Source organism: Oryctolagus cuniculus, chromosome 13 (assembly GCF_964237555.1).
Source record: "Oryctolagus cuniculus chromosome 13, mOryCun1.1, whole genome shotgun sequence".
Lineage (NCBI taxonomy): Eukaryota > Metazoa > Chordata > Mammalia > Lagomorpha > Leporidae > Oryctolagus > Oryctolagus cuniculus.
Window position 1 is genome coordinate 89,325,595 of NC_091444.1, and position 22,677 is coordinate 89,348,271.

The window sequence follows — 22,677 nt, forward strand, 5'->3', positions numbered from 1 at the left end:
ACTGATGTAGTTTTAGCCAGGTGGCCACATGGCCCAGCTACCTGAGCCAGGCTCCACCCCCATCCTAACGGGATTCACTGCTTCTGCTTCCCTGCCCACCCTCAAGCAAAGTTTTAAAAGAGCCTGTTCCTGAACACGTGCTCTCTTGGCTCTGCTCTCCTCTCTCCTCTTCTCTGCTCTATCTTCTCTCCTTGCTAGCTCCTCTCCTCTCTGTTTCTCTCTTATATTCTTTCTCTCTTTTTCCTTCACCGTCCCTTCACTCCGGTCTGTTGGGTGTTCCCCAATAAACCCTTTCCCTTACTCCAGTGTCCGGTGTGTTTTGCGAGGGCTAACATTAATGTATAACAACATATATTTAAAATTCAGTTGCATGAGTGATTATTTTTGAATTTTATTGCATCAAGTGTATTTAATCACATCATTTATTACATCACATATTAGAAGCAGGGGAAATGTGCAGAGACTAATTCAGTTATCCAAGCTTCACAAGAAGTCTTTGTAGAGCCTGGTTTATGGAGGGGGAAACCCCAAGCATCCCTGAATCCAGCAGCAATGGAGAAAGGCAAAAAGCACTGCATGGAAGAGAGCCCACCTGAGAAAAAGTAAACAACACACTGAGGGGGCTGTGACAGCAGCCTCTCTCACCTCCAATTAGGTCTTCTATCACCGTGTAGAAGAGTTTCATGGGGACCTGATGTGAGCTGTGATCACAGAGTTTGCTTGCATTATCTCGAGTCCAAAGGCCTCCAAATCAAGGTACCAGATGGGAAGAACCTGAAGCAGGTGGTTGTGGACCTGTCAGAGCAAGATGAAGAAATGGCTGAATCAAAAAGGTATGGAAACCTGGGGCCTGGAGTCCAATCTTCAACAGCTGCTGCAGGGGTGATCTGTGAGGGAGGCCTCTGGGTGCTCGAGGGCCTTGTGGCTTCTGGATACAATCCATTCAACTGACCCGAAAGGTGCTGGAGCCCCAATCTGTAGTTACCAACAATGGCTCTGCTAAGGCCATGGTTCTCAAGTGCTTCCAAGTGAAGCTCAATGAAGTGGCACACCTGGTACAGCCCCACCCCACAGATGCCTGGATGCTGATGCACTGGCTCCAGAGGGTAGGGAGCAGAGCAGCATGTCATCCACTTAGAACCCTAAAACAGTGCTACCCCCTTCCTGGAGGCATGCTTGCAGGCTGTGAGTGAAGGAACACTGCTGTACCTGACCTGAACCAACATGATGGTGCTGGCAGGAGCAGCTGAGAGACCTGCTATAGCAAGTCCATGGCCATGGCTCTCAAGTGCTGGCCCTGCCACAAAATGTCCCTGAGGTTCATCCTGCATAACCTGAACCTCCAGGCCAGCTGCAGCCAGCGCCCCTGGTGCCACTGCTCATGTAAGGGACAACTTCTATCAATGTGTGTTTGTTGGAGTGTTCACCAGCAATGTCAATGTCAAGCTCAAGGCCTGGGCATGCCAGCAGCACTGGTGTTCCAGTGCGTTGGTATGGGCTTCTACCTTTAGTTCATCAGCAAGGCAACAGAAGCCCCTGACAGTTGGCTCATGTTCTCTGCAGTCTGTGGTCCCTCTGTGACCCTGACCACTGAGTATGAGCACTGTGGGCAGGAACACCAATTTGGAGGCCCCCTGTCAGAAGAGCCCCTCCACAAACTGGACTGTGTGGGCTGTGTCCTTGGGGCTGTGAGCACCAGTTCCAGACACTTTGGCACCTCAGAGCAGGTATGTAGCATCCTTGGCATTGTTACTGGGGAACTCCCAGATGATCCTCTCCACTACACACTGCATGGGCTAAACAGCACCCTCCTGTGTCAGCATGACCAGCCTCCTGCAGCTACACTCTGCCTTCCTCCACATGGGCTTCCCATCCTGCTCTCACAAGCTGTAAGAACCTGGTCAGGATGGAGCCTCTGCCTTGTCTCTCTGGAACCTTCTGGGAGGAGTGTCTTGGAAAATGGGGTTGACAGAGACCAACCCTGTCTTGTGCATTCTCAGCCTGTAGCCCAAGCTGCAGGCCAACTTCACAATCAACCCAGCTTCCAGCAGCAGGGACTCCAGGCCAACAGGGAGGCCAACTGGGGTCCCAGGTCATACACCCAGTCAGGGGGCAAAACAGCAGGAGAAGCAATGGAGGACAGACGCAGCCTGTACCAGAATAAGCAGAAGGAGCCCCCAGAGGACCCCACACAGTAGGTGGCCAGGTTCAAGATGATTCCTCCACAAGAACATGTGTCCATGGGGACCAATGCTGCTATTCCTACAGCCCCCGCAGCCTGCAGCTTCCACTGATGTAGCCACCACTGGCTTCCCAGAGACTCCCTATCATAACCCTGGGCCTGGGGCCAACAGCATGCCAGGCACAGACTGTGCTGATAAAGAGATGAGGCCTTAAAAATTTAGAAGCAGATTAAATGTCAAGGATTAATTAAATAATATTACCAATTCAATAAAAAGGTTGATGTTCTTCATAATATGTTGATTTAATTAATTTTTAAATATCTAATGCAGGGGCCAGAGCTGTGGCATAGTGGGTAGAGCCATGTGCCGGCATCCCTTAAGGGCACTGGTTTGAATCCAGGCTGCTCCTCTTCTGATCCAGCTCTCTTCTTTGACCTGGGAGAGCAGTGGAGGATGGTCTAAGTCCTTGGGCTCCTGCACCCACATGGGAGACCTTGAAGAAGCTCCTGGCTCCTGGCTCCTGGCTCAGATAGGCCCCATTCCAGCTGTACTGCCATCTGGGGAGAAAAACAGCAGATGGAAGACCTATCTCTCTCTCTGCCTCTGCCTCTATGTAACTCTGCCTTAGTAAGAAAGAAGGAAAGAAGGAAGGAAGGAAGGAAGGCTTTCTGAAAGTCATTTAATTGTAGTACGTGTGTTTATGAAGGAGGGGGTGCCTGTGTGGTATTTAAAAAAAAATCTAATGCTAGTGCTTCTATTTAACTCAGATCCATTTAATAGTAGGGAAAAAAGACTCAAAATTCACTTCTAATGAATGGTATCATGTTAATAATGTATCTTCCCCGGCTGCTCCAATTCTGATGCAGCTCTCTGCTGAGGTCTGTGAAAGCACTGGAAGATGGCCCAAGTCCCTGGGGCCCTGCACTCACAGGGGAGACCCAGAGGAGGCTCCTGGCTCCTAGCTCCTGGCTCCTGGCTTCTGGCTCCGGGCTTCGGATCAGCACAGCTCCAGCTGTTGTGGCTAATTGGGGAGTAGACCAGCAGATGGAAGACCTTTCTCTCTCCCTCTCTCTCTCTCTCTCTCTCTCTCTCTGCCTCTGCTTCTCTTTCTGTGTGTAACTCTGACTTTCAAATAAGAAATAATTTGTTTTAAATATAATATATCTTTCCAGAGTGGTTTCTAAATGCCTATCAGCAGGGCACAGGAATTTGTATGCATGAACTGTTTTTTTCTTCTGTATCCCTCCCTTCCTCCATCCTCTTTTCTTTCATTATAGATTAAACAATGCAGCATTGATACATGTATGCTTTGTTGCAATTTTTCACGAGTATGCAACATTCTTTGTAAAACAAATACAACGTGATCTGGTCACTTATTGATTGATTTTAGGTTTTCCACACATTTTAATGATGATCACAGACAACATGTAACCAGTATAGCAGTTTATAAATCAGCTACTGCTTTTGTAGGAAAGATTCCTACTTGATGGGTTACTAGTGAAGAATAATACACATTTTAAATTCCAATAGATACTCTCTAGATTTTCCATAAAATTTACACGAAGTTAAATATCTACCAGTAATGAATACCTTTACAAATGTCACTGATGTTATATATGAATGTTAGCCATCAAAAAACACACTGAACACTGGAATAAGGGAAAGGCTTTATTGGGGAACACCCAACAGACCGGAGTGAAGGGGCGGTGAAGGGAAAGAGAGAGAAAGAGTATAAGAGAGAGAGACAGAGGAGAGGAGATAGTGAGAAGATAGAGCAGAGAGAGGAGCCAAGAGAGAAGAACCAAGAGAGTGCAGGAGAGAAGGGCCAAGAGAGCAGGCCCTTTTAAAACTTTGCCTTTTAAAACTGTGCCCCAGGGCAGACAGGGAAGCAGGAGCAGTGAATCCCATTAGGATGGGGGTGGAGCTTGACCACAGAGGTTGGGCCATGTGGCCACCTGGCTAAATCTGGGCCAGTTTCCCAACAACTGACAGTAGCAAAGTTTTTGGTCTAGTAGTCAAATAAACCTTAAAATTTTAATTTACATTACCCTGACTGCTAGTAAGTTTCCACAGCTCCATTTTTTTCTCACTATAATGGTCCTCTTATGAATTAACTCTTTATATTCTATATCCATTTTCATTCAGGGATTCATTTTGTTTACATAAGTTCATGGCGGCTCTAATTTAATATAGTGTGAATATAATGTTTTCTTAAATACATGTCAGCATTGTCTCAGATTTTTTTAAATTTTGTTGAACAGAAGCCTTAAATATTTTATGTAATTTAATAGTCTTCATTTATGATTATTATATTATGGTCCTATACTAGATGAAAAATCTGACTACCAATTATCACTCTTGACTCTTGATGTTATGTAATTATTTATTCATGTATATACATAATTCAGATTATCAAATATAAATTTAAAATTTTTATAATATATATTTGCTTTTATGTATGTTCTATACTTAAAGCCATTTTAGTGCCTATATTAGCTTCACATATGTTAAAACACAAAAATATGCTGCAGTTTATAAGTAACTTGACAGCTGTCTAGAGTTGGTCATTTTCTCATATTTCCTTGCTGCTTTTTAAGCCTCAAAAATCTTTGGAAAAAATTTATCTTCTATAGAATGCAGGCAATTCATGTTTTTCTGAAAATACTATAATTCTTTGCTAAACTCCTATTTATTGTTTAATGTTAATCCCTTTATATATGAAAGCAGAAAATTATGAAGGACAAAAGTACTATGTTGTTATAGGGACTCATGGTTTTCTTTTTGCTTGCTTGGGGGAATGAGCATCAGGACAAGGTTCAGGAGAGACCATATCACTGTACCCTGAGAACTAATGCAGCTCAGCAAATAAAACACTAAATGAACACGTGAGTATTCACTAGTGACAAAGTGTGTTTTCAAATTATAAAATCCATACAGTTTCGAATTTCACAAATGAAATATTTTAATATCATGGTAAATTATATTAACCAATTAATATAATTTATTTAAATAATTATTATTTATTTAAATAATTATTTAATAATTTAGATTAATTGAGATATGCAATAAGTTTTCTCCCATTTTTGGATGTACACTTCATGCTCACTTTTTCATTTAATAACAATTTTAAAGTATGGATTACTCTAGATACTAGAGATATAATTTTATCATTTCTATGGAATGATTAATAAAAATTTTTAAATCAATAGTTTAATTAGGGGGCCACCATTGCAGTATTGCTAGTTAAGCTGCCACCAGTGACACTGGCATCTCATATCAACACTGGTTTGAGTTCTGGGTTTTCCACTTTTTATCCACTCCCCTGCTAATTCACCTGAGAAAGCATTGGAAGATGGACAAATTGCTTGGGATCCTGACACCTGTATGAAAGCCCTGGTTTGAGTGTGAAGCCCCTGGCTTAGGCCCCACCTGGTCCCATTCATTGTAGTCATTTTGGGAGTGAAATAGTGGATAGAAGATCTATTTTCCCCCACCCTCTATTCCTGTACCTCTTTGCCTTTCTCCCTCCATTCCTCACTTCCTCTTTCATCCCTCTTTACATTTGCCTTTCAAGTAAATAAAACATGTGGGTTTTTTGCAAGGTAGCAAGGTTTAATGAGGTAGAGCATCCATCAGGACAGATGGGACAGAATCTGAGGGAGAGTGCCCAGGCTATTAGATGGGGAAATGCAAAGTTACATGGTTTAATGGAGAGAATACACATGACAGGGAAAAGTGGGCAGCTATTCAGGAATGTCTTAAACTTTTGGAATTGAAATTCAAGTTTTAAAAACTGTACCTAAGTTATCTTTTATAAATGATGGTTATGATTTCAAAAAATGTTCCACAAAAGGAATTTCTGTATTCCTCTTTCTTTTTTCACTAGTAACTTGGAACTTTTTTATAAACTTCCCCTGATGAATGACAACAAATTTGTTCAGTTTTGATCTTTGAATATGATTATTTATGACTGACAACAGTCAAATAAAAACATATTTATAAACTGAGCCAATTTAGCTTGATCCTTTACTGACTTTTAGTTTCATGGGCATTTTGTCCATATACAACTCACATCAACCATTAACTGAATTATTTTCCACTTAAAAATTATGGATACTGATTACAGACATAAGGTACAGTTTTGCTAATATGTAGGGGATTACAAAAGACAGGGAGAAAATTACAGGAGAAATAATTTACTTATTTACATCACCCCAGTGTTGTTTAAAGAATTAACACTTATACTTAGTACCGCCTAATATGTATCCTGTGACATATATAAAACCACATTTCCAAATAATTTTATATGGAATTTAGAAAGTCAATTTCCAATGGTAATTTTAATAAGTACTCATAGCTTTTTAAAAGTGATATTATAGCATTCTATTTTCCAAAAACTCTTATAAAACTAATTTATCTCAAAAATATTGGATGTAAAGTTTGCATTTCAAACAATGAACTTCTCTTTTTCCAGAGCTATTCAATTCAGAATACAAAATATTACTGTTATTATTTAGAAAGCTGGATATCAAAATATCTTGAAAATGGTAAATTATGCCAATTTTATTTGTGTGGGTATGACGATTTCAACTTTGAAGATAAATACCAGTTGGTAAATACGCGTTAAATGATTCCACAGATATATAAGTGCATAGTAAAGTATTTTATTTCTTATCATTACAAACATAAAAATTCTGAAAAATGGTCAAAAATTCGATCAAAAATTTGGAAATGGCATTCAAATATTTCTCTCTCTCTCTCTCTCTCTCTCTCTTTTTTTTTTTTTTTTTTTTTGAGATCCGCGGTCTTTATCAACCAAGCTTGCCTGCAGGCCCTGCATTCTGCAGGCGGGGTCTGCGTGAGGCGGGCGCGGACACTCGTGGGGCCTAAACACGTGTGCACCAGCTGGACGGAGGGCAGGGTCTGCACGATCTGGATGGAGGACAGGGCCTGCGGGGTCACGACGCCAGGCCCAGCTTCTGCGGGGACCACTTGTGCCATCTGGGCCGGGGAGCGGCGGGGAGCCTGGCGGGGCAGCCATGGGGCCAGGTGGCGGCGGCGGGGCCAGTAGCTGCAGCGTGGCTACGCCTCCCCCGGCTCCACTGCTCTCCAACAGCTCGCCTGCGGGGGCGGTGCGTATGGTGAGAAGCTTCTGCCCGGGTGAGCTGGGGGCGAGGGTCTCGACCTCCTGCACGCACAGCCCAGTCTGCTCCCCATCCTCCTCGCTCAGCACCAGCACGCTCTGCAGCCCCTTGTCCGTTTGCAGCGTCTCGAAGAGGACGTCCTGCACCACCCCCGTGCCGGCCTCTGCGTCCCCACACCTCCTCAGGGCCTGGGCACGTGAGCAGCTCCTCCGAGGCTCCACTCTGCGCCACCAGCAGGTTGGGGACCTCGGTGGTCACGGTTGCCCCGCCGGAACCCGACTGCTGGTCCGCTGTGGGCTGGCTGCAGCTGGACCCCACTCACTTCCTGCGGCCCTACCTCCCCGCCCCCTACGTTCTACAGAACAATCAGGCTGTGCCCTCCGCACCAGCGTCCGCAACGCCCGCCCTCCCCCTGCCCCCCAGACCTCCGGACCTGGCAGCCACATGACTCCAGTCCCCTGACCGGCTTTCCCCACTGCCTGCTCACACGGCCTCCCGCGGCCGTCCCCGGCTCCAGCGCCGGCGGAGGGCAGCAGGATGAGCTTGGGGGGTGCGGGCGGAGCTGGGGGTCTGGGGGGCTGCAGGCTGCTGAGAATCAGCTGGAGGCCCTGGGCGGTCTGCACTAGGAGAAACGTCTGCGAGTTGGGGACTGCTAGGTCCGGGACCGCGCCCCCCACCCCCCACCCCCACCCCCACCTCGAGGGAGAGCGTGGCCTGGAGGTGAGCGAGCATGTGCATGTCCTCCGTGGCCAGCGGGGCCGGGGCGGCGGCCAGCGGGGCAGGTGCGGGCCGGCCGCGGGGGCTGCGATGCAGGCAGCGCTGGCGGGGGCGTGCGTCCGCATGTGCCGCTGCAGGTAGGCGGCCATGACGAAGCCGCGGCCGCACACCGGGCGGGCAAAGGGCGATCGGCCTAGTGCTCTGGTGCTGCTGCGGGTTGGAGGTCTGGGCGAAGCTCTTGCCGCAGACGCCGCAGGCATGGGGGCGCTTGCCCCTGTGCATGTGGCGGTGGCGCTGCAGGCACGACGTGTTACGAAGGCCTTGCCGCACTCCCCGCACGCGGTAGGGGCGCTCGCCCGAGCAACCATAGGTGGTACTGGTAGTGGGACGACCACTTGAAGGTGAGGCCGCACTGGCCACAGGTGAAGGCGCGCAGCCCCGTGTGCATGCGCTGGTGGAAGGCCAGCAGGGACGATCGCTTGAAGGCCTTGCCGCACTCGCCGCACTGGTAGGGCCGCTTGCCCATGTGGTTCCGCAGATGGTACCACAGCCCTAGGAGCCCTTGAAGGACTTGCCGCACTCGGCGCGCTTGTAAGGGCGCTCTGCAGAGGCCGGGCGGGGGCGGCGGGAACAAGCGGTTCCTGGGTGCAGGTGACCTCGGCGCCTCGGCCTGCGGGGCAGGGCGCCCGGCCGCCACCTCCTCCACGTGGCACTGCTGGTGCGCCAGGAGGCTGGCCAGCTGCGGAAGGCGCCGTCACAGCTGCCGCAGCGGAAGGCCTGCCCGGCGGCCGGCCCGTGGCTGTGCCGGTGGCTGGAGAGGCAGGCCACCGTCCTGAAGGACTTCCCGCAGGGCAAGCAGGCGAAGCGGGCTGTGGCAGAAGGGACCCGGGGGCCAGCGACGCCGGCGGGTCGACTTTTGGCAGCTCGCGGGGCGCGTCCTGGGGCCCAGGGCAAGGCTGGTGCTCCAGCAGCAGCTCCTCGCTGCCGAAGCCCTGCTCGCAGCCGTCGCAGCGGTACACCAGCTCCACCATGGTCTCTGCGGCCCCAGAAACAACTCGGGCACCACTGGCGGGGGCGGCGGTGCGGGGGGCGCAGGGGGGCTGGACGGCTGCAGGTAAGCCTCGGTCACCAAGACCTTGCCGGTGTCCGGATAGGGCTCCCGGAGCGGTGGGGGCCGGCGGCGAGCGCGGGGTTGGCGGCGGCTGCAGGCCTTGCGTGCGCTGGTGCCGCAACAGGTTGGAGGAGTGCGTGAAGGTCTTGGGGCAGAGCGGGCAGCGGAAGGGGCACTCGCCCATGTGCACGCGCTGGTGCTGCTGCAGGTTGGAGGTCTGGGCGAAGCCCTTGCCGCGGACGCCGCAGGCGTGGGGGCACTCGCCCGTGTGCACCTGGCGGTGGCGCTGCAGGCTAGACGAGTTCTTGAAGGCCTTGGGGCAGTCGGGGCACGGGTATGGGGCCATTCTCCTGTGTTCCTGCGCTGGTGGTGCAGCAGCCGCGAGGACCAGCGGAACGACTTGCCGCACTCCCCACACTCATACTGGGCTGAGGGTGCGGGGGCGGCGGGGCCCGGCTTCTACCTGGCCCCCTCCGAGGTGGAGGCAGGCTCCATGTCTGCGTGGGAGCCGATCATCACACCTGGCGGAAGGATTCTGGGTCAGCGGTGGGCGCTACACTCAGCCTCAGGCCACACTGGGTGCCTCCCCGGGCCACCCACCCCCCAGAGGTCCCCCATGGGATGTGCGCTCCCAGCAGCCCACGGTTGCCCAGGAAAAGAGGCTGGTAGTGTCAAAATGGAAACCGTCCAACAAATTAGGACAACGGGTCACCCTCGCGATGCTGGCCATCTCCCTGGACTGAGCAGCCTGGGCGCGGCCGGCAGGACTGTGCTCCTTGCCCGTACATCCAGGCCGCATCCTCTGCCGCCCACAGCTCCCTAAAGACCTCATCCACCTGCGCCTCCAGACAGGCTGCGGCCCCGGCCTCGCCCTAACCCTTCAGTCTGACCATAGCCTCTGCAGGGCTCTGGCCTCCAGCCAGTCCCCCTAGCCACCATCACTCTGCCTCCTGGCTCACCCCTCTTGGAACACCAAGTCCCTGGACACCACCAGGTCTGCGGCCCCTGCTGCTGCTGGCCCTCTGCCACTGTCCTGCCCCCATTCTCACAGCCCCTCCCCCAGCCTATGCTGGCCCCCGAGGCGGCCTGGCCGGCCCCACTGCATACACCGCCGGCTCTGAGGCTCCTTGGCAGCCTCTCTTCTCCCCAGACTCCAGTACCCGGTCCCCTCCTGCTCTAAGTGGGCAACTCTGCCACAGACCACACCGGTTCCAGGGAAAACACAAGCAATCCGGAGAGGAAGCCTCAGCTTCCAGCCAGCGCGCCAGGGGCTCCCACCTCCCAAGGGAGCCCCGGCTGTCTATCAACTGTAGGGCAGGTGCTGCCGGCCTCTGGGGTGAGACCAAGAGTTCTTCTCAACACTGCAGGGTTTCAGGACCACCCCACGCAATGGAGAATGCTGAGACCCCTCCCCGACGCGAAGCCCACTGCCCTCCATGCCTGTGCCCTCACATTCCCACAAGTCTCTCCCTGGGAGCTGTCTCCACTCCCAGGGCTGCACACCCCTGCCAGGCTGTGCCACGTGGACCTGGGACACCTCGGACTTCCCATGCCCAACTCCAACCCCAACCCCGGCTTCCTGCGCCCGCTTCAGCCCCGACTCAATCCCCGTCTTCTGTCTGAAGGTGGCAGCCGGGACTTCCCTGCCGCCTTTCTCCCCCCGGCTCTCGGGAGGCGGTCCGCCAGCAGGGTCCGGTGCGGAACCCGGCCACTTCTGGAGGCCCACTTGTGTGCTGCCACCTCCTCTCCCGGAGGCCGCGCCAGGCCTCTGCCCCTGCCCCTTCCCTTCCTAACCCCATCTGTTCCCCACACAGCAGCTCCAGGGAGGCCACTCCACTCCGCTGCCCTGAGACCTCCCAGAGTTCCTGTTTCTGAGCCTGTCGTCTCCCCATGGCCTGCAGCCTTGTCCCCTCCGTGCCTTCTAAGGCTGCACCCCGCCCGCCAGCCTGCTCCCTCCTTGGGGCACCTGCCTGGCTTCTCCAGTACGCCAGCGTCCCCAGCCCCCATCTCATCCCCAAGTCTTTGCCGACACTCCCCAGTCTCTGCCCCAGCCTCATCCGTGTCTCCATGGCACTCTTCGCCTCAGCAGTGGCTGTACTAAAGTGTTCCGTGGGACTATCCCGTGAACGCCACCAGTACCAACCACGCCCTGGCAGCCAAGACCACCACACCGGCTCCAGACTGACTCGTGGGGCTTGCTCAACCCTCCTCTACCGCCACCAACGCCAACTGCTGCAGCCTCTGCTGCAGGGCCGCCGGAGCGTGCAGAGGACTACCCAGGGTGTGGCCTCCACCATGATTTCCCAAATCATGGCCGCAGAAATGGGGGCTTGTGTCCAGGGAACGAATTCCTTTGAAGAATGAATGAGCACCCACCCCTTGAAACGGTAAGGGAGGCCTCTGCAGGGACCCGCGCGTGCCCAGAAGCTGGTGCGCCTCTAAGAAGGCAGAGCATCGCCAGGGTCCGAGTGGCCACGGCCCCGCCCGCAGGTGCGCGGAGCAGAGCCTGCCCCTCCAAGGCCGGTCCACGCCCTTCCAGCAGGTCGGACTTCCTCTTTAAGAGGGTGCCGCCACTGAGCGGCCGGGGAGCTTTTCCTGCCATTACCTACACAGCCGTGACAACTCCTTTTAGGGGGCAAACAAACAACAAGAGGGGCGTCTTCTGTAAAACGCAGCCTCTGGCCCATTAAGAGGGCGGCGCCGGCTCAGCGGGCAAGAGTAGGCGATAAAATAGTGACCTTCCCTTGGAGGCACCCCTTCCGGTTTTACGCTATAGGCTTCCTCAAGTCTCAGCCCTCCGGTCCCTCCCTCCACTCCCACCCCCACTCTCACCTGTGGCCCGACCCAGGAACAAGGGCGGGGAGTTCCAGGGCCTTCCCGCAGGGGCCAACAGAAAGGGAAGGCCCCAGTAGTGGCCGCACGGCCAGGGCGGGGGGGGGGTTCTGGGAAGGGGGGCGGGGGCGCGCTCCCTCCCGCGGCCCCCGGCACGAGTCACCCTCAACTATTTCTCTTTCAACCATTCTTTATTATCTGATGAGAATCTATAGAATTCAAGCTAAACAAATAAAAGATAAATCATTCAAATGTACTTCAAGATATTGAAAGAGATATGTTATGCACGATGAGATTTTGAATTTTACAGTTTCCTTTTCTCTGGATGAAACAAAGTGTTGTGCATAAGAGTTATAGCACGAGCCTGATCTCTGGGGAGGAACACAGGAAAATAAAGAAATAAAAAAAGGCAAATTAAAGTGAAAGAATGCAGGGACGCAAGTACATGATAAAACATAGACTGGTTATCTAGAAGGTGATATGAAATTGATTAATCATTAAATACATGAACTTACAGCTGTACAAAGAATCAGTACAGTGTCCTACATATAAAATATTCTATTATGTGTCTGAGATAAGTTGTGCCAAGTTGGATAACATACATATATAAGAAAGCATGTCCAAATATGTACAAAAGCGAACAATAATTAGGCTAGTGAATGTTTGGAAAGCATCCTATTTTGGATGCAGTAAACACAACAAGCCATAGGAGAAATGTGCAAATCAGCTTTCATAAATATATACACATACTAAGGGTTCTTTCTTAAAGACTTATTTATTTAATTAAAAAAGTTACACACAGAGAGGAGAGGCAGAGAGAGAGATAGAGAGAGAAAGAGAGAGAGGTCTTCCATTCTCTGGTTCACTTTTTACATGGTTGCAATGGCCAGAGCTGCGCCAATCTGAAGCAAGGATCCAGGAGCCTCTTCCAGGTCTCCCACATGGGTGCAGGGCCCAAGGACTTGGGCCATCTTCTACTGCTTTCCCAGGCCATAGCAGAGAGCTGGATTGGAAGGGGAGTAATCAGGACTCAAACCGGTGCCCATATAGGATACCAACACTGCAGGTGGCGGCTTTATGGGCTATGTCACATTGCTGGCAACACATAATACAATCTTAAAACTGGAAATATAAATACTATTGAGATTCATGATAAATATTACAACTCAATGGCTATTCATAAACAGCACAGGATTAGGATTACAGAAGTATATGCTTCCTGGTGCCACAGCTCAATAGCCTAATCCTCTGCCTTGCGGCACCGGCACACCGGGTTCTAGTCCTGGTCGGGGCACCGGATTCTATCCCGGTTGCCCCTCTTCCAGGACATCTCTCTGCTGTGGCCCAGGAGTGCAGTGGAGGATGGCCCAAGTGCTAGGGTCCTGCACCCCATGGGAGACCAGGATAAGCACCTGGCTCCTGCCATAGGATCAGTGCGGTGCGCCGGCAGCGGCGGCCATTGGAGGGTGAACCAACAACAAAGGAAGACCTTTCTCTCTGTCTCTCTCTCTCAATGTTCACTCTGCCTGTAAAAAAGAAAAAAAAAGAAGTATATGCTTCCATGGTCCGACTTATAACACACTTTTTTTTTAATTTTCCCTCAAGATTTAAAAAAAGCTTGAGAGATAACATTTCTACTTTTTATCTGTACTCCCCGCCACCATTTTATACTTTCATTTTTTGAAAACAACCTCCTTTGAATGTGTCATAATTTGTATCACACTAAATACGTTTATAATTTTAATTTTTAGAGGCCTTTGGACTGAAGAAAATCTAGGTTCATCCATAGCAAAGCACATGGAAGGCCCTGAAGTCTACACTTCATTAGCATTTAGAGAAATCTGTCACTAGAGAGAACTGTGATACACCTGTGCAGTGTCTGAGGCCCTCTCCAGAAATTAATTAACTGATCAGTAATTTTTGTAGTAACTTACACTGACATCAATTGCTCAATAATGTGTGTAGCAACTGGCAAACATTTTGGAAATGAAAGGAGGAGTAACACACATTTATGCTAGAAATTTCTCATGGAGTGCATGATAAAGACCATTAAGATCATCACACAGTGGTGATTTTTGTCCTTATTAGTCAAAGTTTTACCTTTAATAATCAATAAACATTAGCAGGGTAATTATATGCAAATATTGATTGGTTATCTATATAATAATCCCAGCAATGAGAATACATGTGACTCTTAGTGCCATATTCTAGAAAGAAAAGAATTCATTGGTATAGCAAAATAGTCATAGATTTGTGAACCAAAAACATGAGTATTCTAAACTATATAGATTTTTTTCATATAAAGGAGGATATCATTATATTCATATAAGTGTATCTATGAACTCACTGAATCTGTTCTTTTTGTATTACTATCACATTAACATGAGAATTGATGAGAATTGTGCTGTAGTGATTATCATGTGTTTGCTATGGCCTTAAGAATCAAATGCATTAATAAAGTCCTTAAAATGTTCTTCTAAGGGCCGGCATTGTGTTGTAGTGGGTAAAGCCACTGCCTAGGTGCTGGCATCCCATATGGGTGCCGGTCGAAGTCTCAGCTGCTCCACTTCTGATCAGCTCCCTGCTAATGCACCTGATAATGAAGTAGAAGACCCAAGTATGGCCCAAGGACTTGGCCCTTTCACCCACAGGGGAGACCTGGAAGAACCTGGCTTGGGAGTGGCCTAGTTCCAACTGTTCTGGCCACTTGGGGAGTGAGTGAGTGGGGGGAAGATTTTCCCTCCCCTTCCTTCCCAACCCTCCCCTCCTCTTCTCTCCCTTCCCCTCCCATCCCCACCCCTCCCCTCTCTCCTCTCCTCTCCTCTCCTCTTCTCTCCTCTCTCTAATTCTGTCTTTCAAACAAATACTTCTTTAAAAATGATTCACAAACTTCCTCTGAAGTATGAAATATCCTAGATCTTTATTTAAAAAATCTACAGTCAGTTGATGGGAAACATTTTGGAAAGTTAGTGTGAAGGAGCAGGTTTGGACTTTTTGAGTCAAATGAGCTATATTTATCTCACTTCAATAAATGTGTAACTTTGGACACATGAGTCACACTGAGCCTCACTTTCCTCATTGTTGACTTTTAAAGTAATCTCTACATCAAAGTATTGTGAGGGTGTTAAGTTTTGGAAACAACATAGAAAGACCTTAGTGTACACCAGGTTCTTTGTTTGCAGGGTCTTATTGGGTCTTAACTTCAGGGCAATGTTGACTTCCCAAAATGAACTGGGAATTACTTCTTTCCATTTTCTTAACCAGTTTGTATAGAATTAGTATTCTGTCTTCCTCAAACATTTGGTAGGATGTATGAGTGAAGATTCTTGAATATATATACATGTAATATTAATATTTGTGTGTTTATACATTAAATATAATGTAATGAAGAAAGAGTAGATAAATGATAGAATATCTCGTAAGATCTCATTGCTGGGGAGTTGGAGATTAACTCGAGAGTGAGGACCAACTGAAACAGCCTGAAACAATTAAACAGAGCTCTGGGTATATTAGGTGGAAAGCACCCCTCCATGTACATGGGTTTCATTCACATTTTCAGATTCAACTAGCTAGACATCAAACTTTTAGAAATGTATGGATGGATGTTCCACAGCCCTGTGCTGTGAGGCCTTGTTCCCATGCTGCACTGCTGCCTCCTGCTCTTCCCCAGCCTCCAAACATGCCTGACCCCACCTCACCCTGTCTTACCACAGCACAAGGGGACCTTCATATGTCCCTGTACCCATTGGTGGGGACATGGAGCTTGGAATGCCAGAGACCCTCTGCGTGTGGGACCAGGACAGCCCAGGGGCAGTGGCTGAGGCAAGGGTTGAACAAGGCCCATGTCAGCTATTCATGGGTGTGTTCTGGGAATCCACAAGGACACCTTCACTGATGTATTTGCTACAAGTGAAGGGGCCTACCTGGTTGCCAACAATTGAGGTTATGCTGTTACAACCATAAAGAACAATACACCTGATATCTGGTTTTTGGGCCAAAAGAGAGCACTGGAAGATGGATATCAGCCAGAGAACCAAGACTGAGAAGCCAGACTGAACCAGAGAACCAAGACTGGCTTCCCAGGGAGACTTGATCAGTTCTCCAGCACTCCCTGAGGGTGCACATGACAGAAGAGCACAGGATCCATATGGAACCGTGGGCCTGCTCAGTGGCAGAGGAGGTGAGCAAGTAACAAATTCCAGCAGATCTAATGCTTCAAAGTACAGATCTCTTCAGATGGCAGTGGTCTATCTGCCCAGAAAGTAAAGATGCCACTGGGGGCCAGTGCCATGGCTCACTTGGTTAATCCTCTGCCTGCGGCACCAGCATCTCATATGGGTGCTGAGTTCTAGGCCCAGTTTCTCCTTTTCCAGCCTAGCTCTCTGCTGTGGCCTGGGAACTTGGGCCCCTGCACCTGCATGGGAGACCAGGAAGAAGCATCTGACTCTTGGCTTCATATTGGCACAGGTCCAGTTGTTGCAGCCATTTGGGGAGTGAACCAATGGAAGGAAGACCTTTCTCTCTGTCTCTCTCACTGTCTATAACTCTACCTGTCAAAATAAATAAATAAATAAATAAATTTAAAAAAAAAGATGCCACTGAATGACCTTGTGTCTTGGGGTCATGGGAAGCAGCAGTTAATGGTTCAAGTTCTTTGAACCCTTTTACCCATGTGGTAGACTGGGATGAAGTTCAGGTTCCTGGCTTCAACCTGGCCTAGACCTAGCTGTTATGACCATTTGAGGACTGAACTAGTGGGTAGATTCTCTCTCTCTCTCCCTCTCTCTCTCTCTCAAACACACACATCTCTCTTTCTAGTACATACATAAATAAATATTTTAAAAAAGAAAAACAGGAGCAACACAGTAGAACTATAGAGAGAGAAAGTATCAGCCATATTACTCATTACAAAAACAAATACCGAATATTCTCAGTCTCATTGTCCTGTGAGGCCACTTTTGAAAACACAGTTTGGGGAATGCGTGCTGAGCTATGCAGAACTGGGGGCCCTTATTCTGGCTGATGAGGACCTCTGCGTCTTCCTACAGAGGCAGCTGGGGGCTTGATTCTGTCAAAGTCACTGATGTCTTTCCCTGACTCAGCAGGCAGGTGTAGGGGCCATGACCCATGGCAACACCTCTGTTGATGACTCTTCCTCATGGCAGCAGGTGACTGAAAGTGACCTGGTGTCTTGCAGCACATCCTGGCTAACACATGGAGCCCATGCACAAGATGACATTTCATGTGGCTGGGGAAAGAATAACAGTAAATGGAACCCTTCATGTGTTGATCTGCAGATATCTCTACTTCGATGTGACTATAACAAGTATGGCCCTCAATGGTCCTTGCCTCTGATGTTGCCTTGGGAACTCACATGGCCAGTATTTCCCCCAAAGCCTTGATCATCATGGTCACAGGGTTTTAGGGCTAGGGCTTCCAGCCCAGATTGGCCAATGACAAGGGGACTGTAACCAGTCCTCTTTAGGGACACAACCAAGTTCCCTGGCTGAAGCTTAACCCTACCCCCAAGTAGCTAATGGGAGACACACTATCATGGGAACCCATAAACCTGAGGTGCCTCTGGTTTCTGGAATTCCTGTCTGCAGCTGCCAGGTTGGCATTGGCCACAAGAGGGCAGCAGTGCTCTAGGGCTCAAGGGAGAGCACAAGGGTGAGGTTGTGTGTTACCCTCAGCCAGCATGACCTACCATCCTTAGCATCAGCATCTGCAGGGGGCACTGTCCCAGGGACTCTAATCTTTACAGTCAGTACCTATGCCCCAGATATGCCCCTGGTCAGGACTCTGCTGGGTTTGGGCACATCTCTGAAATGGCCAATGGGGACCTGCTCATTTTGGAGAAATGAAGAGAAAGTCCTAGAGGAAAATTGAGGCCAGGGCTGAAGGTAAGGCTGAGGGTCACCAGGTGGAGGCAAGGGTGTCCCTATGGTGACATTGATGATGCACCTAGAAGTACAGGATCAGCCCTGGAGCAGTGTGTAGGGAGGGCTGAGTGCTGAAGACTGGGGCAGAGGTGAGTATGGCCAGGGAGGGGAAGGGGTCATGTGGCTGCAGAGGGCTTGGGCATGGGGGAGCAGTGCAGGGCTGACCCCAAAGGCTAGGCCTGTCCTATTGCTGCTGGCCAGATATTTCCGATGCCAGAGAACCTGCAGACCAAGATCCAGACCCATATCTGTCAGAAGATTCATTCTAATCCCCCAGGAGGCTATGCCCACACTATCAGCTGTGGTTCAACAGGGTTTGACTGCCTCTGAGCTCACTGCCCTGTTGCTGGCAAGCTGAAGACTAGGCTGAGGGCCTCAGTGCCTTTTGAGACTCTGTTTCCTTTCACTGGGGCCTCTCCATAAGAAGCTGATAATATCTCTGCCTGTTTTTGTAGAGCAAGGGGAGAGAGAGAGAGAGAAAGAGAAAGAGGGAAGAGAGTGCAACAGCCACAGAGATGGCCTTACAGTTTGGGCAGTGCCATTTCATCACTTTTGTAAAGTTTCATTTCTTAGGACTCAAACCCTGAGTCCTGTCCACATGGTGGGGAGGATATCACAGGACTTAGGTGCCAAGAGGGATGATTGCATGGGGGATCTGTTTGCCATTGACCACCTCAGAGTCCCAGAAGTGGCCCCGAGGTGATTCTGAATGTGGTGGGAGCCATGTGGCATTCCCTGTCACAGAGACCACCCATAAATCTATGCAAATCTCAACATCCTGTGGTGAAAGGAGGGACCATTGAAGGGAAGTGGTTTTCCCTGGATGATACATGAACCCTGCAGGGTTGGGCCAGCATGCAACATTCTTTCTCCCAGTGCTTCTTGGGGTCCTCCCATTTATGGGTTGGGAGTAATCTGCAAGAGATACAAGCCCTCAGGGTTCACAGGTCACAGTGGTGTTTGTTTATGGTCTATACACCAGAGGGCAGCCCCTGGTAGCAGAGGGGAGGCTAAGTGCCAAGGCACAAGGATTTTTCCAGGGACACAGGCCTGGACAAAGAAACCATCAGACCTGGCTGATGCATGGCTCACTTGGCTAATCCTCTGCCTGCAGCGCCAGGACACCAGGTTCTAGTCCTAGTTGGGGCACCAGATCCTGTCCCAGTTGCTCCTCTTCCAGTCCAGCTCTCTGCTGTGGCCCGGGAGTGCAGTGGAGGATGGCCCAAATGCTTGGGCCCTGCACTCGCATGGGAGACAAGGAGGAGGCACCTGGCACAGCACGCTGGCTGCAGTGGCCATTTGGGAGGTGAACCAATGGAAGAAAGACCTTTCTCTCTGTCTCTCTCTCTCACTGTTTAATGCTGCCTATCAAAAAAAAGAAAGAAAGAAAGAAAAGAAAAGAAACCATCAGACCTGACTCCACTGACCAGACTCCAAATAAGTCTCCTCCTAGATGGGGGTGCTTCACCTCCGGGCCTGTGCTGGTGAGTTGTGGGTGGTTTTGGTGTAGCTATTTGCAGGTGTGCACATGGCATGAATGTGGGAGTATTCAGCAGCCCACATGGCTTTGGGGGGGTCTTGTCTTAGTAAGAGTCTCAGTTGAGGGGTCCTCAAGAGGTGACCACACTTCCTTGACAATGGGCACAACAGAACTTGGAACCCTGGTAGCCAGATGCCAACATTCTTGTGTTGGTGACTTAGTCAGATAACCTAACCATAGACCCTCAGGAAGGCATATTGCCTCCCACTGTTCTGAAGGTGAGGCCTCAGCCAACCCTGGTCTGGGAGACTTCTTGAGTGCTGCAGACAATGGTGCTTGTACATGTCCCAGAGAGAAACAACAGTGACATGGGGCAAGCAGATCAAGCCAGCTTCAGTTAGAACACTGCCCTGAGACCTTCTGGGTGGCCCTACAGCCCTTCCTATGTGTGAGTGGTAGAGACCTTGAGGTAAGCTACCCTTATGAAGTGGAGGTTCATAGGGACAAAGAGCCTAGTGGGACCATGGAAACCACAGCCAATTAGATGTGAGGGAGTACTGGGCAACCCATCTGATCCATCTTTGTATCAACTTTCCTTGTTTCACTCCAGAATGAGTCAGTCATATTCATGAATGACACCAGCAGAGTGGGGACCATCACAGAAGGCAGACTCAAGAGGAATCCTTTGGCAAGAAGAGACCACTCGGCTTCAGTGGTGCTGAGTCCTGCTGAGTCACAGGTGGTTGTACTGGGGCCAGCATCAGTTCCTACACTGTAGTATCCACCGGTAGTCACACTTGGACCCTTCTGGTCTGCTGCCAGCAGCATGGGGACCCTCAAGGCAGACATGGTGAGAGTGTTTATTAATCAGCTTGTGCCTCCCGAGCAGAGAGGGGACCCCTTCTTCATCCCCACCTTCCTGTTAATCTACTTAAGGTTTCCCACAACCTATCAGGTGGTGTATCTGCTGTTTAGGCCTGTACCTGTAGGCATGGGGATACCTGCCACACCCTGGCTGGGTTGTGGTGATACCCTGGCACACTCAGAGCCACAGTTTTCTAATGCAGCTTCTATGTGCTCAGAGAACCAACCCCATGGGTGATGTCAGGACTAAGTGGGATGATCATCAGGGTTTTCCAGTGCCTGGCTGTGGTGGAGTGAGAAGGTGAAAAGGTCATGCCAGGAAGGCTGCTGAAGTGAGAAGGTCATGCCAAGATGGCTGCTGAGGTGAGAAGGTCATGCCAAGATGGCCACTGACAACAGAAACTGCCTGGCAACAGGCTGTGATTGGATGGCTTCAGAAACCACATGACAACAGAGCCTAACTGGCAACAGGCTGTGATTGGATGGCTTTGGAAACTGCCTGGCAACAGGCTGTGATTGGTTAGGGCATAGACTGCCCCTTGACCAGATTGGCTGCCTTGGCTGTATAAGCAGCTGTAGCAACTGAAATAAATGAGTTTGCAGGCTGCTTATCTCTGGCCTGCTTTCACCCAACTCCCAGGGTCTTTGTGATGACTCCGCGCCTCTTGCCCCCACCATGCTCCTCCTCTCAGAATGAATCCTCTCAGAAGAAATCAACAGCAACACCTGACCATAGGAGTGGGCTGGCCATGACAGGAAGTCTTATTTAGGGTATTCTTCCTCCCATGAAGAGGCAATTGACCTCAAGGCTGCCTTGACACAGTCAGACAAAATGATTTTATGGTCCATATATCATCCATGGGCCAGATGTTCCCTACACCGAACTAAAAGTGAGCCAATGTCCAGATCCAAACGGAGCAGAGAGGGGCTTTCCAGAATGGTAGCTCCACACCTAAGAGACCCAAGAGCTCATATCCTAAGAGATTGGCCTACCAGAGCCTCACAAGCAGACACATCAACTTCTGTTACAACAATGGGGGGAATAATCTTCTCTCATTCCCCCTGCAATTTCCATGCTTCCTTTGTTGAACCCTTTCTCATGAACCTGCCCAGAACCAAAGCCATGTAGAACAGCTATTTTCATACAGAGAAGGCCATCCATCTATTTGTAAAGAAGCTCATTTGGATATCTGCTGACTCCTTGGGGCACATCAAATACTCCCAGTTCCCTAGCATTTGACACCCATCATGAGCACAGGCATATGCCAGATCACTTGGGGGAAGCAGTTTCAGAGTCTTCCAAAGGGCCAGAGGGATGAATACTGGCTAAGTATGGGAACCCCGATTTGCACATATCCAAGATAAAAATGATTTTCCTGGGCTTTCTAAGTGCAACATGAAATCATGCTATATTTAGTGCTGCCTTTTCTCATTCATACACATCTCAAATACTTTATCTCATCCAAAAGACCTGGAACCATTCCCCTGTGATTGAATGGAAAGCAGTTCACAGAGAAAGGCAAGACAGAGAGGGAGAAAACAAAAAGGAAGAAACTGGGATGCTGAGGCTCCATGCATAGCCAGGTTATGTGCAGCAAAGATTTATTCTGTAATAGGGGGATGATGCAAACAATTCTTGGGTGCATTTTAGAGCAGTGGATGACCTTGTGCCCTATCCTGCTTCTACCACAGAAACCACAGACCTGCCTCTGTTCATAGCTCCAACCTCCATGCCCATCATCTATAAGCACTGACCTTTTATTTTCCTGTAATTCTTATAGTGCACTGATAATGAAAGGTTAGAGAGGAGCTAGGGTAGAACCAAGAGTGTAGTAGAACAAGCTGGGTACCTTTTCTGGCCATACAAGTATATCCTGCTGCCCCACTCTATGACCCTAACCCAGGATTGTATGCAGCCACTGGTACAGTCAGCACATTAATAGGTTTTGAGGTCACAGTCATGAACATTCACTCCCACATCATCACACACACTTGAAATCAAGGCCATGATACTACTTGATGTGGTACCTGTTGTACAGCCCTGACATTTGGAAGATGTTATGGGTTGAACAGGACTTGGCTTCCCAGATGGGTGCAAATGGTTGAATCTCAATGTCTCATGATAAGTTAGTAGATTAATGCCAATGGGACTGGGGTGTAGTCTTGGTCGAATTATAGTCTTTGGGAAATGACTGGATTGCACTTGGTTGCTGGGATGGAGACCCATGTTGGAATCATGAGGGCTTTATAAGAACAAGCCACAGAGACTGCAGAGAAAGTGCTATTCCTGTGGCCCTGCTCACCAAAGGTTCTCTCTCCTCACACTCCACCACTCTTAGCCTCCACCAGATGCCAGAATTATGGTACCAATAACACAAAGGACTCTTGCATTTCTTTGGCTTTT

General features: G+C 49.6%; 1 pseudogene; it reads right to left on the bottom strand.

Moving 5' to 3' along the window:
• Nucleotides 1-2,262: 2,262 nt before the first annotated feature.
• LOC127487546 (zinc finger protein 628-like) lies at nucleotides 2,263-9,671 on the bottom strand (annotated as a pseudogene).
• Nucleotides 9,672-22,677: the final 13,006 nt, after the last annotated feature.